The sequence below is a fragment of the Lactuca saligna genome, chromosome 9, assembly GCF_052625555.1.
Source record: "Lactuca saligna cultivar CGN05327 chromosome 9, ASM5262555v1, whole genome shotgun sequence".
NCBI lineage: Eukaryota > Viridiplantae > Streptophyta > Magnoliopsida > Asterales > Asteraceae > Lactuca > Lactuca saligna.
Genome location: NC_136425.1, coordinates 25,487,563 through 25,506,913, shown reverse-complemented (window position 1 = coordinate 25,506,913; position 19,351 = coordinate 25,487,563).

Below are 19,351 nucleotides of genomic sequence, written 5' to 3'. Positions count from 1 at the left end.
TAATTTGTATTTTGGATTTTTAAGTTTTTTTGGGATATTTATTAGGATGTTGATTGGCATTTTGGATTTGTAAGCTTTTTGTATCTTCGATTCGATTGGGATGTATCGAAAGATTGTTTTGCTTTTTGATAACATTATTGGGATGTGAAGTGGAATGACTTTAAGTTATGATGTTTATTAACATGACTTTCGTAATATATTGACATATAAGTTAGAAAACAAAGTAAATTTAAGCAAAGTAGATAAAAAAAAAATGACTTCATTTCCTACGAACCAAACGACATGAAATTGGATTCAAATTTCATTTTCTATCAACCAAATAGGATATGAAATTGATTCTTTTTCCGATTCCAATTCTTTCATAAACATTTTGCGAACCAAACAGCATCTTATTTCTCCTGACACTTCCATCTTTCTAAAACCACACATTTTAGTACAAGCTTTAATGCATATCGTAAAAGTGGAGAAAAGAGAGGAGTGTGGGGGTCGAGCTAGCCAAACCCGCTCAACCCACCAAAACCAAACCGTGGTCCCTGCCACCACGTGGTGGTGTTGGTAACCAAATCCGTGAATATATAGAAAAAAGGTTTATGGATGGTGGGATAAATTCATAACAAAATCAGCTATGCTTGGTAACCAAATATGTAATTTACTCGTATGTGGAAGTGGACTCCTATGAAGACAACAGAACCATCACCCACATCTTATATTAACGGATTAACCTCATACAAATGATCGAGACCGATAAAATGAACATATAAATGACCAAAATGAATAGGTAAAACATTTCTCTAGGTATTGTATTTCATCAAAAAAAAAAGGGGGTAACAGAAAGAAAAAGCAGTTTATTGAATTAAGAAACAGGAGTAGATGCCAATAAACCAAGAAAAACACACACACAACTTAAATGGCAATCACCTCTATCAACCTGCAACAGGTCGCCACAATCTGCAACATATCTAAAGGATTCACAAGAACTTACTGTATATCACCACCACTCTGCTGCCACAAGTTAATGATATCAGTAGCTTGATTAAGAAGAATAATCACCTGCTTTTGAGAAATCCATGGCTTACTCTCGAGCATCACTTTAAGCTCTTCCCAAGCATCTTTCCTTGGCCAAAAATAGTAAGGACTTACTGGAATACTCCCGTGTCCTGGAATCACTTGGTCTAGTGCTAAACCGATGTTTTTCTCCATCCAGATGAACTTCAACACTAACCTTGGTTTCTCCATCGGCTTCACCACCACTCCCAGCTTCTACAATTTCACCCAATTCAATTCAAAAAAGTATCAATAAGCCTGATTTTGTCTTTTTTTAATACAATTTTTAGGTTTCATATTCGAGTTATTGACTTTTTGAATAAAATTATAGTAACAAACATCATATCGATTTGCATTTCGTAAAGTAGTAGGTTTGAAACAGATAGGTTTTACGTAATTTTTTTCTCCCAGTGGAGCCCTAATTTGCAGACAATTAAGGAACACAGCATTAGATATAATTAAAGAGATATATATAGAGATGAACTAAAACCTCAGATTCTAGGGGCGTTTCTGTTGCAATTGTTTCCGCTGCCGCCGCTATAGCAGGAGCGCGGTTCCGAAATGTTGTGGAACCATGGATAAGTTTAGGGTGAGCAGAGAGCTTGGGTAGGTTGAAATTAAAGGTGTGGGGGTTGGAAGGGAGTGAGTCACCATGGAAACTTGTTGGAGTAGAGGGTTTGTAAGAGCAACTGCATATCATCCCTAATGACGATAACATCCTGATGAGATGTTGGAGACGAAGAGAATGGGTAAGAAAATAATGGTTTACGGATAAAAAGGCTTCCTTTTTTTCTTTCTTCTAATTGTTTATTTATTATAAAATTTTGAAATAATACACTAAGACATATACAAAAATATATCAATATACTTTGCTTTGTTAAGCCATTTAATCATACATATGTTTTTTTTTTTGGAAAACTGAGTAATGTAATCCTTCTTATAAACTATCATTTTAACAAAAATAACCAACATTTTTTTTTTTTGATAAAATTACCACTTGCTCTGGAACATAGCATTACGGAGTTGTGGTCTCCATTTCAGAGTACATATTTTGGAGTTCCTATACTGGATTATAACCTCGTTTTTTTCGTCTCCTTTACATATGTACACACACGCCCATATGTGCTTTGAACTTTACTTTCAACCAAATAATTTGTAATTATCTTTTATAAAACTGCTTCAAATGAGTTTCTTAGAGAGTTAGCACGAAAAAAGTTTTAACAACCTGTCTGTTTATATTCATAACCTTAGGCAAACTAACATGCATACTTACACTTACATCAAAATTGATTTGATGGATCGTTTCGAAGCTTGTTTTGTGGCTATTGGATAGGTGGTATATTTGTTTTCTGTACTTTTTCTATTGTTTCTTTAAGATTGATAATGTTTCTACATCTAAATTAAGTTGTTTTTGTTCCCAAAAAAGACAACTCTATGCATTCATAGGCTGCTTTTTGCATGTGATCTTCATAGGCAGTGTCCCTCTTAGAGGGGACTACCTAAAAACAATGTTTGCAGCGGTTGTTATCGATAGGAACAATCAGACCCTCTCTATAACATTTGGTCTGGCCGTGAAGAATAATCTTTATTGTTGTACCTAGTTCCTTATGAGATTAAGAGAAGCTATGAGACAGGGTAGGGAAGTACTGTTCATAACAAATAAGACGATGTTGTTAGTTCTTGCGTAGAGCATGTATTCCCTGATTATTATAATGGGTATACTTCTAAAAGTGTGTTCAAGTATATGCGCAAAAGAGACGTCTCTGGTAAAACATTACAACCTTTGTTCCGGATGACATCGAACTCATATATTATGTCTGATTTTGAAGAAAACTTTGTCGGATGACCCCTGATGCTCGTGAAGTGCTTGCCAGCATTGGTCATGTGAAATGGGCAAGAGCCTATTTCCTAACATTCGTTGGAATGTAGTCAACATTGATGTTCCCTACCTTTTTTGTGTTATCTGTAAATCAACGCAATGTACTAATAATAATGCTTAGCGAGGCAATTTGTGACTACATTCAACAGACTTTCGATGAACGCAGATTAATGATAAGTAAAATACCCAGAAAATTATTAAATTTATTTAATTACTTGTATAGGAACCTTATTTGATCATATTTACTTTTCAACTAGTTTGACTACCGTACTCACCCCGTATGTTGAAATGGTGCTTCATATAAGGATCCAAAAGTTTTTTCGGTAACAAGCAACTAATATCCCGCCAGACATCCCGTCTCCACTCCCGCCCGAAATTATCGAGTTTTTGATTAAAAAAAATTGTGTTGTTGATCTGAAGCGTCATACATGTTCATGTGGGAAATGACACAGTCTGGGTATAGCGTGCAGTCATGCTATTGCGGCATCACATCATTCAAACATCCATGAATTACCTGATATTGTTCAGATATATTACCAGACTAATGTGTTTCAGACTGCCTACCAGACACAAATTATGCACCCTATTCCCCCTCCATCAGAATGGGAAATACCAGACCTTTGATTGCAGTTTTACTGCCAATGTAATTGCAATTAATTAAGCTTGTAATTTATTTGCAGCGTGTAATGAAAAACATTATTATTTCCCTAATATTTGTTACATGTTACAAAGATAGAAAAACATAATTTACAAGTACCATAAAAATACTAACAAACAAGTGTGTGTAATGGGATTTTCAATATTATCATTCGTTGTTTCGCACGTTCATAATCACGAATCATTTTAAATGTAGTTATATCAACAAGACGGTGTTGTTTGTCTTCAAAACGTGGTATAACATAGTCTATAAGCAACTCATCATCATCATTCGAATCACTCGATGTTGGAGACTGAAAAAGAATATACATAAATTATATTAATATTCTATTTAAAAACCAATATGCATACAAGTATTTAACAATTAAAAAAACACTTCCTGAAACATATTAAAAAAAAACATATTGCAACTAATCTATCATAATATGTTTGTCTGTACTTGCTCCAGTCTCTTCTTCTGGAGTCCTATTTGCTTTCAATTTAAGTTTTAACACCATTTCTGGTTTTTTCTTAATTTTATGGGTGCCTTTGTTAGTTTATTTTTTATCTTATTTTGAAACTCAACATCTTTATTTTTAATTTGTAAAAACAAAATTCCAATAACATTTTAATACATTAACGTAAAAATAAATTATAATTATAAAATTATTGTTTTTTGATTTTATCTTTAGCGGACACAATTCTGAAAGCTCTTGTAACTGGATTACAACTTATTTGTCCGTGAAACCCATTTTTTTTAACAACATCCACGCTAACTCGTCTTTGGACTAACATGAGTTATTAAACAATACTTAGAATATATATATATATATATATATATATATATATATATATATATATATATATATATATATTATTCCGGATCATCATGTCGAAAAATATCATCGGGTTCCAGAGCATGTTCATAGTGTTCCGGACCTACATTACCATTCTGGAACCCTACAATACCTAATTTCGGACTAAAACAATCGATTGGAAGCACATTACAAAGTACTTACATAACATTCATACATGTACAACGAGGAAAAGATTCAAATAATAATAATAATAATAATAATAATAATAATAATAATAATAATAAGGATAATTTGGATATTATGGAGTTATTCCTTGTATTCCAGACCATTCTGGACAATTAAAGAATATGTAAATCGTTTCAGAAAATCAAATTCAAAGTAACTTAAAGTGTAGAACGTACTTGGTTTGACGCATCCGTGCTCAAAATTTGATCCGAAATGCAGGTAGATTCGTGCTTCGGATCTGCTAATTCAGAAACGTGTATTCCGGATTTTTTTTGTGTAGGACCTATACACACACACCATTGGGCTATAGTATTGAGCTTGAGCCGGTTTGCAGGTTCGGAATGACCCATTCCGGATCAAAAGGTTAGTTTAAAAAAAACTTTGTAATATTCCAGGTTCTAAATAACGTGAGGCATGTGTTTGACAGCAATGTCAAATTTAAGTCATGGAAAAGCTTTGGCGAGCCATGACATTTTTTAAGGTGTGACTATTTTATATAAATTAAAAAAGATAAATCATATAATTATTGAATTTTATCAAATATATCAAGTTTTTAGAAGTGTTATATTAATATTTAGTATCAAAAAGTTAACAAAAACTCGATTATTTTAAGGCCGATCAGGAAAAAAAAAAAAAAAAAACACGCCATAACACGATAAGGCAAATCATGACACGTTATTTGGACATCACGCTTAACAAAACCGCTTTGAACATTTTCGTAACGGCTAGGTCACGAAGAGCTTAGACAGCAAGCAAGCGAGAAGGAATCCCTCAAAGGCACTGAGGCAAGGTCTTTCCGATGCGCGCTAAGACAACCACTCATGTCTACTTCTAATGCGCACGAACCAGAGCTCTCTCCCGGGAACCCCTTCCCTAGTAAAGAGGTACTGGCGCTGTGACGTGCTTTCTAAACCATGGTTATATTTTAAAAAATCCCGAAAAAATTGTTAGATTACTCGATTTCTATTTTTTCTTAACAAAATCATAGTAAATTTAGACATCTTTTTAAAGCAAACATCCTAACGACAAACCAACAAATGCAAAAGAATACAAAAACAAATAAAAGGGTAGAGATTTTTTACACAATAATTTTTAGTCGTACATAACAATTTATGCATTAGATTATTGTACTATAAAATTCCATAAAATATAAATTATTGTGTACAAATCATCCCCTCAAGTAAAATGTTACAAATGGAAATTTAAACGGTCCGTAACATGATCAACCCAGAATATCAACTAAATCAGCCATAATTAGAGATAACAAATTTTAGCATAAAAACCCTAAAATTATCTAGGCTACTTAAAATCAACTATTACCAATAAAAGTTGGATACAAGTTTAGAACATAACTATGTAATAACATGTATACTATAGGGTTGACTAAAATAAAACAAAATTGAAACTTTTAAACAAATTGCTTAGTAGTATCTTTTGAAGTAGGTACAAAAAGAATAATTTTTTTTTCATAAAACTTCATATTCTACAGCCAAAATGTACAATAATAATAATAATAATAATAATAATAAATAAATAAATAAATAAATAAATAAATAAATAAATTCATATTTGATAAATGAATAGTGAACATGTTTCAACGAATTCACATTGTTTTAATAATCAAATAGTGATAGAACATGTGCACACAGCCTAAGTGGTAGTTCATGCGCTTGCGGTAGTTCGCGTTGCTTTAGAAATCCACATGACGGTTAATTTGATTTCAGTGATTAGTTTTCTTTAGAAGGGAGGTTGATGAACAATTACTTTTCATTGATTAGTCTTCTTCTGGAAACATGTAATATGACAAAAATGTCAACCATCTAACTTAAAAGAAATCAAAGGCAAAATCTAAGAAATGGAATATGTGAGTGTTGAATGGATGGTATTTGTTAGAAGTTTCAATATAATATTAATATTTTTGATGAAAATACATTATCCTTTTTACTTAAAGTGTATATAATGTTATATAGATCAATTTATTGAGTGATGTCATCCAGAAAATCACCATGGAGTCAATCGAGTCCGAATCTCGGATATATGTTTTGATGCCATTAGCGAACCCTAATGTGATTCTTGTCACACTCCTAAACGAGAATCGTTAGAGTCGCCCCAGGACTTGCATCCCAGGAGCGGCCTCCGACAATCAAGTTAGTATTGATACAAAATGTGGGTCGGGTCCTTCGAGTAGAAGGAATCCAATTCTATGTATGACGTGTGTCTAGAGAGATTTTAGAGTTTATCTTTGGAAGTGTCTTGAGAGGTATATATAGTGTCTGAAGTATCTTTCTTTCTACCTTGGAGAGTAAGGGGTCGTTTGATAGTTGCTGATTGAGTTAGAGTTGATTAAGTTAGAAGATGACTGGGTTAGAAATGATGAATGAGTCCACATTTGACTGAGTTTATGTTGTTTGATTATTTATCTGACTGATTGTGTTGAATGATAAAAATGACCATATTATCCTTATGTCGTCCCTTGTGCTAGATAAAATAATTATAAAAATAAAAATTATCACATAAAATCCAAATTAAACATACATCATTTAAAATCCAAATACAAAGTGTAATACAAAATCCAAATACACATTGTCATACATAATAAAAAAGTATATCATTTAACGTGAACCATTTGAAAGTAACTGATTAGCAATCTAGCCACGTAAAGTAGTCATATACTCAACGACTTCTGAACCCTATTCTATGCCTTGTATGTTTTGGCCCTCACTTCCTCCACCTCCCACATTAAAAGTAACCATAGTGTTTTGTTCAAAGTTTGTAAATAAATCATCTTGAATATCGTATTTCCTTATAAAATTATGGACTGCAACACAAGCAATGAATATGTCTCTTTGCACCGGAAAAGGATAAGGAGCCATACGTTTTAAAATTGGAAATCTCGCTTTCAATACACCATAAGCACGTTCAATGATATTTCTAAGTTGTGCATGAGTATGATTGAACCTTTCTTCCTTAGTTAAAGCTTTGTTTCTTTGAAAATCGACTAACCAATCCCTAGTATTGCGGTAAGGAGCCATAAATCCATGGGTGTTGGTGTATGCGACATCACAAAGGTAATATTTATTTGTAGATGGGTGACAAATTAATCATATAAATAATATAGATAGTAAAACTTATAGAAAAATGACAAACCTGGTGGAGGGAATGGAAATCTAGAAGTCGGATTAAATGCAACTTCTTTCAAAACTTTAGAATCGTGTGTTATGCCCTCCCATCCAGCCCATACAAAGGTGAATATCATATCAAAATCACAAATTCCTATTACATTTTCATAGCATTCACCTTTTCCTCTTCCCCTATAACGAGTTTGTTCATCAACGGACACAACTGCATGTACAAGTGTTCCATCTAGTGCACCTAATGCTCCAGGAAATATGTTTTTTAGCCGTTTATATCGTTCCGAGGTATTTCTTGTTGTATTAGAAGATATTGATACAATAATTTCTCTTGCAAAACATATCATTGCTTTTAGCACTTCATGAAAACAATGATGAATCGTTTGTATGGAGTGGTGAAACCTTTCTTTATCGGCTCGAAAACGTTTATTGTGTCCTATAACATGTAAAAATATAGTAATCTTCTCTTCAATGGTTATTGTCCTACTATGCTGCAACAAATTTCTTTTAGTAAAATGACTAATATGAATGCATCTTGTGAAAGACGCATCATACTTGAGTTGACGGGAGTATCTTTTGTCTTAGGGAATGAGCAGATCAAAAATGACCAAACCATCGCGCAAGCCGAACCATAGAAAAAAGACGCAACCATCATGAAATGGTCGAACCATAGTAAAAATGCCAAATCATCGTGAAATAGCCGAACCATAGGAAAAAGGTCGAACCATCGTAAAATGGTCGAACCATCGTAGAAAATGTCGAACTGTCGTGAAAAAGCCGAACTATATGATAAATGTTGAACCGTCGATAAATAACCGAACCATCTCTAAAAGACCGATGAGATATGTATATCAATATTGAGTAAGCTGATATATAACTAATTCAAGTCAAATTTGTTAATACGAGTTTCATAATAAAAAATGATAAGTACTCGTTTTGTTAATACGAGTTTCATAATAAAAAAATGATAAGTACTCGTTTAGAAAAAAAAAAATGGTGGTGGTCGTTGGTACATAGAATGCAAGCCTTGTCAATTAAAATATATTAAGTTATATATTTAAGAATTACATAATTTTGTATAATATAAATTTTATTTAAAATAAAATCTTTTTGTATTTTTAAATATTACATAATTTTATATACTATAAAACTGCATAAATTTGGATAGTTTGAAGAATAAAATTTTCATTTAGTATATTATTTAGTCAGTGGATTCCTACAAATTTGGAGTTTAAAATCCATTTGATGCCATATTATGTTGTAAATAAAACAATTTAATCTTGTTGAAATTTTATATAATGTATATTTTTTTCAATTCCCAAATGTTGTCTTAGTTGTTTACTTATTAATGTCCAACTGTTGACTTGTTTTCATTCTAAGTAAACATCACAAAAGTTACTAAGTAATAAAAATTCTAACTTCTCTCTTATTTTTGAAATCCCTAAAATTATGCTGATCTTTTAGGATTTGATATAATCTTTAATATGGAAATTCAATAGATTTTAAAAGACCAATGGAATATTTGGTAGTTCACTTTGAGAGTTTCTAGATGGGAAAAACTTGGAAGGACCTAAAAGATGTCACATATGAAGAAAAAGATGCCACATGTCAAGAAATTGACTCTTTTATTATTAGAACAGGGGATTAGAAGGATAAAGAAACCTTATAATTGGATACATTTGATTGTCTTTCTTTACAAGTCAAAAACTAGGAAAACCAAACTCTATTTTAGCGGTCGTTCGGAGCAAATTTCACATAATCTTTGTTAAGGATAATCGTGACGTTTCACTTTCGTTGTTCACTTGATTCTTTTCCATCAAAATTGCAACACCTATGAAAACTCTTTGTCATTATTATACACAGTTGCATAAGAATTTCAACTTCATGCTATACTGATATTAATTAGCTTGAGTTATTTTTGTAAAATTCTTAAAAGTTTAGTTCCTTAACTTATCATAACTTGAAGGGAAGAGTATTAATAAAAATTGAGGAGTATTAATAAAAATTGAGGAGTATTATTACTAGATTGGAGAATAAATATTACTTATGTCGGGATTGTTTATTATTTAGGGAAGGTAAAATTTTGTGAAGGATCACGATGATGTTGATGTTTTTATTGTTGGAATCCTAAGTCACTTAGGACCTTGGAGACCAAGCAATCAATAATATGGCAAGTTGGTCATATTTCCTAATTGTAATCTTATTCTACAAGTTGGTAGTTTAGGAGTATATATATGTATAGATACCGAGATATGGTTTGCACACACAAAACACAATATAGGTTTTGAGCTATTTTCCTATTAATCAAAGAGATATTTTGATTATTCGTGTTTTTATTCCTTGAATTGGTATCAAAGCTTGAGTCAAGAAGCTGTGAGATCAAATTCCTTACCTGTTGACAACATGACAGATATAGGGGGAGAAGGAGAAGCTCCGGTAAGGGTAAAGGAGGTTGGTACAACCTCAGTCTCCTGTCCGATGCTTACATCCACAAATTACACCGTATGGGCAATGCGTATGAAAGTCGTCCTGCGAATCCACAAAGCCTGGACTGTGATTGATCCAGGAACCGAGGACAATGAAGAGAAAGACTGTCTCGTTGTGGGTCTACTGTACCAAGCCCTCCCAGAAAACCTCATAATGCAAATTGGAGAACAGGATTCGGCCAAGAAGCTGTGGGAAGCGATTAGAACACGAAATATGGGTGCTGATAGAGTTAAAGAAGCCAGATTACAAACCTTAATGTCGGAATTCGATCGATTGAAGATGCTGGAATCAGAGACAATCGACAACTTTGCCGGAAAGCTGTCCGGAATCGCATCAAAATCAATGGCGCTGGGTGAATCGATTGAGGAATCGAAGTTAGTCAAGAAATTTCTGAAATCGGTGCCAAGGAACTTCATCCATATTGTCGCTTCCTTGGAACAAATACTTGACCTGAAGACAATCGGGTTCGAGGATATTGTGGGAAGACTTAAGGCATACGAGGAGAGAATTGGGGAGGACGAGACCGGTAGTGAAGGTCAGACGAGGGCCCTGTTCGTCGACCACAGTGGAAACTCGAATCGGAAGAAGATAGCGTCGAAGGGCAAATGGAAAGGGGCTGGAGGATCGGGTGGGTATAACCAGCATGAAGGATCCAGGTTTGGGTCTGCTGGATCACAAAACTCAAATGGGCCAAAATTCAAAAAAACCCCACACGGAATTAACCAAAATAAAACAACACAAGCCCAAGGAGGAAAGCCCAATTCTAATTTTGAAACGAACTGCAAACCTAAAAAGGACCGCTCCAATATTATTTGTTACCGGTGCGATAAACCGGGCCATTTTGCGTCTCAATGCCCGGACCGAATCAAAAAATTACAAGAAAGTAATTTTGTTGAATATGACGATACCGACGAGGCCGTATTTTTACACGAGACCGTGTTTTTGAATGAAGAGAAGGTGATACCGTCTCGATACGACCCACAAGAAAACGATGTGTGGTATTTGGATAATGGGGCGAGCAATCACATGACGGGGAACCGGTCATTTTTCTCCGAGCTTAACGAAAGCATAACCGGGAGGGTTAAATTTGGAGATAATTCGTGTGTAAAAATCAAGGGAAAAGGTGCTATACTTTTCCAAGGCAAGAAAGGTCAACAAAGGCTGATGACGGAGATTTACTACATACCGGATCTCAAGAACAACATTATAAGTCTCGGACAAGCAACTGAAGCCGGGTGTGATATTCGAATGAAAGACAACTATTTAACCATGCACGATGCCGATAATTGCCTATTAATGAAAGTACAAAGAACTTCAAACCGCCTTTATAAAATAAAATTACAGATTGGAGTTCCTATTTGCCTTCATTCAAGACTAAGTGAAGATGCGTGGCGATGGCATGCAAGACTTGGGCACATCAATTTCGAGTCAATGGAAAAGATGTCCAAGAAGGGTTTAGTCAAAGGGTTACCAAAATTGGATCATGAGAATCAATTATGTGATTCCTGCTTAGTCGGCAAGCAAACAAGAAAGTCCTTCCCAACCATGACGACATACAAAGCAAAACAACCATTAGAGCTTGTTCACGGTGATTTGTGTGGTCCGATCACGCCGGCAACCAAGGGTCAAAATAGGTACATTTTTACACTAATTGATGATTTTTCACGATTTATGTGGATTTATCTCATAAAAGAAAAGAGTGAGGCGTTTACACACTTCAAAAAATTCAAAGCTTTGGTGGAAAATGAAATTGAAAAGCCTTTGAAAGTGTTTAGAAGTGATTGAGGAGGTGAATTTACCTCTCTCGAGTTTAATTCTTTTTGTGAGCAAAACGCAGTTAAACGCCATCTCACCGCCCCATACTCTCCGCAACAAAACGGAATTGTGGAACGAAGAAACCGAACTCTTATGGACATGACACGAAGTATAATGAAGGCAATGCATGTTCCAAACTACTTATGGGGAGAAGCGGTAAATCACTCAACAAATCTAATCAATCGAGTTTACACAAGAGTCCTTGGTGATACAACTCCATACGAAAAGTTGTATAAAAGAAAACCGAATTTAGAAAATGTTCGTATATTTGGGTGTCTAGCACATGCAAAAGTTGAACCGGTTAATCAAAAGAAGTTGGATGCAAGATCAAGACCACTAGTCCATGTTGGTTTCGAACCGGGTACGAAAGCTTACCGGTTATTTAACCCGGTAGCACAAAAAATAATCGTGAGTCGAGATGTTATTTTTGATGAAACCAAAGGGTGGGATTGGATTAAAGAAGCAAGAATCAACAATGAAGAACCGGGTTCATTCATAATACCATGGGACTATCCAAGAGAAGATGTGAACAACAACCAAGGAAACGATGTAAACAATGATCCAATTGAATCGGATCAAGAGATTGGAGACGGAGCGGATGTACAAGACAATGAACCACTAAGTCCGGTAAATAATAATGTTCAACAAGGAGTTGCAAACCAAAGACCTTTGAGAGCAAGAGTACCTCCAAGACGATTTCAAGATTATGAGCTTGATCTTGACAATCTCGAAGAACTCCTTCTAACAACCAATGACGAGCCAGTATCGGTTCAAGAAGCGAAGAAAGAACCAGAATGGGTCAAGGCCATGGATGCGGAAATCAAGTCGATAAACAAAAATAATACTTGGACTCTTGTGAACAAACCTATGGGGGTGAAGCCAATTGGACTCAAGTGGGTGTTCAAATTAAAGAAAAATGCAGATGGCACCATTAATAAATACAAGGCAAGGTTGGTTGCTAAAGGTTACGTGCAACAACCCGGTATTGATTTTCAGGAAGTGTTTGCCCCGGTAGCTCGAATTGAAACCATTCGGTTTCTTATAGCCTTAGCAGCTACTCATGGGTGGGAGCTTCACCACTTAGATGTAAAAACAGCATTCTTACATGGAGAATTAAAAGAAACTGTTTATGTGTCACAACCGGAAGGCTATATAAAGAAGGGCAACGAGCATAAAGTATATCGCCTTACAAAAGCACTATATGGTCTAAGACAAGCACCTCGAGCATGGAACACGAAGCTTGATGGGATTTTGAAGAATATGAAATTTCAAAAGTGCATGAAAGAACCATTGGTGTACCGGAAATGTGAAGGATCTAACTTGCTAATTTTAGCAATTTATGTTGATGACTTATTTGTCACAGGTACAAACTTGAGCATGATCAAGAGGTTCAAATTAGAGATGTCCAAGAACTTTGAGATGTCGGATCTTGGAAGATTAACTTATTACCTTGGCATTGAAGTTAAGCAAGAAGAATCGGGGATTACTATAAACCAAGAAGCATATGCTAAACGCATTTTAAAAGAAGCCGGTTTATATGATTGCAATCCGACCCACATACCGATGGAACCAGGAAATAAATTGTCGAACGCCGAAGATGAACCCGAAGTCGACCCAACACAATATCGAAAAGTGGTAGGATGTCTTAGATACCTCTTGCAAACAAGACCCGATATGGCATATGCGGTTGGAGTTGTTAGTCGATATATGCAAAGTCCAAGAGAATCACATGGTGGTGCAATCAAACACATTCTAAGGTACTTACGAGGAACAACGGGATACGGAATTAAGTACGAAAGAATGAGACAAAAGCGGCTTATTGGTTATAGTGATAGTAGTCACAATGTTGACCCGGATGACGGAAGAAGCACAACCGGTCACATTTTCTACTATGGGTCATCACCAATTACATGGTGTTCACAAAAGCAAGACACCGTTGCTTTATCATCTTGTAAGGCTGAGTTCATGGCAGCCACAACGAGTGCATGTCAAGCAATATGGCTTCAAGATTTTCTTGGGGAAATCATGAACAAAGCACAAGAGAAAGTTATTCTTAGAGTTGATAACAAGTCGGCTATCGAACTAACTAAGAATCCCGTTTTTCATGGAAGGAGTAAACACATTCACACAAGGTTTCACTTCATTTGTAATTGTGTCGAAAGGGAACAAGTGGAGGTGGAATACATTCCCGGTGAAGAACAAAGGGCGGATATTCTTACGAAACCATTAGCTCGAACCAAGTTCAAGGAAATGCGGAGCTTGATCGGGGTTGAAGAATTCTCTAGAAGGACTTAGAGATTCGGGGGTGATTATTGGAATCCTAAGTCACGTAGGACCTTGGAGACCAAGCAATCAATAATATGGCAAGTTGGTCATATTTCCTAATTGTAATCTTATTCTACAAGTTGGTAGTTTAGGAGTATATATATGTATAGATACCAAGATATGGTTTGCACACACAAAACACAATATAGGTTTTGAGCTATTTTCCTATTAATCAAAGAGATATTTTGATTATTCGTGTTTTTATTCCTTGATTTATAGCCAAGGAAAATAATTTAATGCAATCTTATGTCTTAACCAAATGTTAACGACCACCAATGGCCAATAGGGTTGTTTTGTTTTATTTTGATCTTTAAAGGAAATCTATATAAATTCGGGATAAGTGTACACATAATATAAAAGTTTATAAAAACAAGTTGATTTAGGAATAGCATGAAATCGGGTCATGGATAGATTTGTCAATGGGGTAGGGTTTGACCCTGATTCGCATTCAAACCCATAAGAATTTTACGGATTTGGATTTTAATTTTCAATTTGTTTACCCGTTTACGACCCTTACCCATTTACCATTTTATTAGATAAGTTGGGTATGGATCATTGTCAATTCGCTCCACTTATAATCCGTCCCATATATATATATATATATATATATATATATATATATATATATATATATATATATATATATATATATATATATATATATATATATATATATATATATATATATAGGGTTAGGTTCATGTGAGACAACCTAATTTTGTGAGACCGTGAGACGCATTTTTTTATTTTTTTTTTATTTTTTTTAGTTCATTCAAATTCCGAAAATAATATTAAATTTTTTTTATTTTCCCATTTATTTTGCATTTTAAAATTATTTTTAGAATATGTACAGTGTAATATTATATTTAGAATATTTCACGTATTTTTCAAAAAAAATAGGATTTTTTTTATTTTTTTAGTTAATTCAAGTTCCGAAAATAATATTTAAAAAAAGAATTTTTAAATTTTTCCATTTATTTTGCATTTTAAAATTATTTTTTAGAATATGTCAGTGTAATATTCTATTTAGAATATTTCACGTATTTTTCAAAAAAAAAAAAAAAACGGGATTTTTTTTAAATTTTTTTAAGTTAATTCAAGTTCCGAAAATAATATTTAAAAAAAGAATTTTTGAATTTTTCCATTTATTTTGCATTTTAAAATTATTTTTAGATTTGGTCTCACAGTCTCACAAAATTAGAATGGTTTCAAATGAACCTGAACCTATATATATATATATATATATATATATATATATATATATATATATATATATATATATATATATATATATATATATATAATTTTTATTGTATTGGATTTTGAGTATCAAGTAATATATATTTGTTTATGTAGACCTTTTATCTTTTTTGATAAATATTACTTGGTTGCACACATAGAAATTATGAAATTTTAATATTGTAAAAGGTTCGGATATTCATTGATTCGGTGGATATGGGTATGAATTTGATTATTCAAAACCCTGAGAGTTATTGGAGCAGGACGGATCATGTTTTTAAATTTTTTAAAGAGTTTGGATCAATGGTGATTCACTCCAAACCCGTCTCATTAACAGGTCTAGTCATGGACCGTGAAACAGGGAAAAATACGATGATGTGTCAAACATGTCATGTCAACAACATTTACCACAAAACCAATAAAATGAATATTTAACTATCCAAATGAAATAGATTTTTTTCGAGTGACATGCAAAATATTATACGATTGTCATTGAAATAATATGGAACGTGTCTAAACATTTCTAAAAAATATCATGAGGTATTTTAAGTTGGAAGAAATTAAAAAAAAAAAAATGGCTAAGTAAGAAAATTAGTGAAGTTTCGAAGATGAGTAGCCATTCCTCAACAACATGATCTCCATTTATATGAGAATGATTGGTTGATGTGCTAATGATGAACAACATTCCTCAATGAGATTCAAAAATAAGCAATGAACCAAGTCTATGATAAGACTATAATGACTATTGATATAAGGATAAGCAGCCGCTGACCCAAGCATAAGCAACATTGCTTGATAAGATACGACAATGAGCAGTCTTGTTCCATATGTATTAAGCATGTGCAGCCATGATGAGAAACCTTGTACATGACCCGTATTGACGAGCAACCTCAAACACAACAATGAGCGGTCAACGATAGTCAACCCTATAAGCAACCCCAACTTATTGATCATATGAACAGTCAACGAAAGTCAAGCATGGTATGCAGGCGCTTCTTAAAAGTTAACTTAATGGCGCCGAAAATAACCTGACAGAGATAAACACACATGGAGTTTCACATCAGGTGGTTATTTTAAGGAAAATGACACATATGGATTTTAGCAATGTAAAGGCTACTGTAAGATCAAATGCTCATATAAAAGATTCATTTTGCACATATAACTCTTCTAATGATTTTCCAATACACCTAATCTTATCCACTCCATTATAAAAGGAAATGATGTGTCATACCTTTCAACCACATCCTTATAAAATTTCATACATACTCACATATTATCTCTCACCATTATCTTGTAACATCACATTTGTGAAAGAATAATGCTTATCTTTTCTCTTATTTTTTCATTCTTAATCGGCAAAATTTATATTTATACAACAAAACGATCCTTATTGCTACCCTATAAAATTTTCCCTTCAATTTTGGTGGCACATTCTTGTTGCACAAAACTCTTGTTGTTACATTCCTTTTTAACTGTCACACATTTATGTTATGTGTAATGGCATTCTCATAAGCCCCTTCTTTATGGATCATATACCCTAGTTACTTCAAACTCTCATTTGGGTGTAAAACATGTTCATTGAAACATACTTATATAGGTACTTATTTTTCTTAATATTTCTACATTAGACGTATGAATAGGTGAATCGCCTCAATAGTAGACCTCCTAAATATGTTATTAAGTACATTACATTAACTATTCTTATAACTACTCTAAGTACGTCTTAAAAAACTAAAATATATTAACTATTCTTGTACCATAAACCATTTCTTAAATATGCAACATAAAACATTCCAAAAATACATCTTAAAAAACTAAAACCATGCCAAATATGTTATTAAGTAAATGATATAAACCATCCCTATAATTTACTCTAAATATTACATTAGTATAAGAATATGTTAGAGAATTTAAGTGAATTTAAGTAAATGATATAAACTATCCCTGTAATTTACTCTAAGTTGCTAATTATTATTTCCACTAGTTATAAAACCATGTATTACATGAGTTAATTTTTTTTTTAAAAAAAAAAGTTAAATATAAACATCAAAATATTTGACAACTTTGAATTTATAAGAAAATAAAAAAAATTAATGAATTATTATAATCGAAATGTTTTTTATTTTTTAAATCTAAACAAATAATTTAAATAAATAAAATAAAGTAATGAGTTTTAATTTTGAGAAATTTGAAATTAAAATGTAAGTTCATTAATGAAATTGATATCCATTTATTGCAATTATTACATTAAAATATTATGTGGAATTTAATAAAATAGAAAAACTTATAAAATAACACGTGAAAAAAAAAATCAAAATAACCACAAAATGATATTTGACAAATTGAATGAGAATATAACAAGTGGAAAAAAAACATTCATTTATTAAAGAGGATCTATGATTTTTTTTTATTTTTATTTGGATAGTAAATATGAACCATATAAGTAATCTATGTTGGCCCGAATGGCTTCAAAATGACGTAAAAGCTATAAATCTGATGTAATTTTAATTGAATCAAGTAACCGACACTTATGAAAACAAGATGAGTTATTTTCTTGAGTTATATGTTTATAGATCGAGACAAAGGAAAGGGGAAATAGATACAAATGTATTTTCGGGAAATGAGTTCTTAGTTTGTATCATTAATCTTCATTTCACAATGATCACCGCAGATCCTGTCGAAGAAGATGGAAGAGGATGAGATGGGTGGTGGTTGGTAGTTTATGGGTGGGTCCTATCAGTTTACAATTTAAATTGAATATAAAATATATATATATATATATATATATATATATATATATATATATATATATATATATATATATATATATATATATATATATATATATATATCCAGTAAATAGGGTATGCTCAGGGCCAGTCCAGACGGTTGGTAACCCGGGCGACCGTCCAGGGCCCACATCTTCAGGGGATCCAAAATTTATGTAATGTATTTAGGGTGTAAAATTAGTTCAAACTCAAATTAGCTCAGAAAGATAAACCATTTTGCTTGTTTGTTATTGCTAATTGAACACGTCTATACCGAAGAATAAATGGTAATTTTTTAATCTTTATTTTATTTGTTTTTGAGAAATCCTTTTTTTTCTTTTCACCTCAGGTCTCACATACGTTTGGACCGGCCCTGAGTATGATTATATCAAAATATTTGCTGAAGATCAATAGTATCAAATTATTAAAACTAAGACTAAACATGTAGAAATATGTATACCAAAAGAAGCAAAACTACAATTTACTCGTTAAATATACAAGTGGCATAAGTCCACTTGCTCAAGTTGTTCTCATGCGCTGCCGTTAAGAGAACGTTATTGTGACAGTGTGACTAGATACCTCAATAATTATACAAATCGATCCTAAAATCCAATGGTGAGAATTCGTTTTGATTAAATTGAGGGATATCAGTCGAGTTGTTGAACGTGATATTGCCTTCACCTAAAAAGAATTTATAATCTCTATAGGATTTTGGTTTTCTGGCATGAACAAGAAATGTGCATGTTGCAATCACTTGACCATATTAACGGCAATTGGCAAATACATTATAAAACTAGAGATAAAAAAAAATAGTCATGCGATTTTTTATACTATCCCGTTATTTTTTTTTTCAAATAAAAAATTATCTGCCGCAAGCTTATGAAAATATAAATATATGTTTTAGTAAATATTTGTGCTTATTTATGTAAACTAAGGGGGACCCACCGCGCCATTAGTGCGGGTTTCGATGGGTATGAACCATAT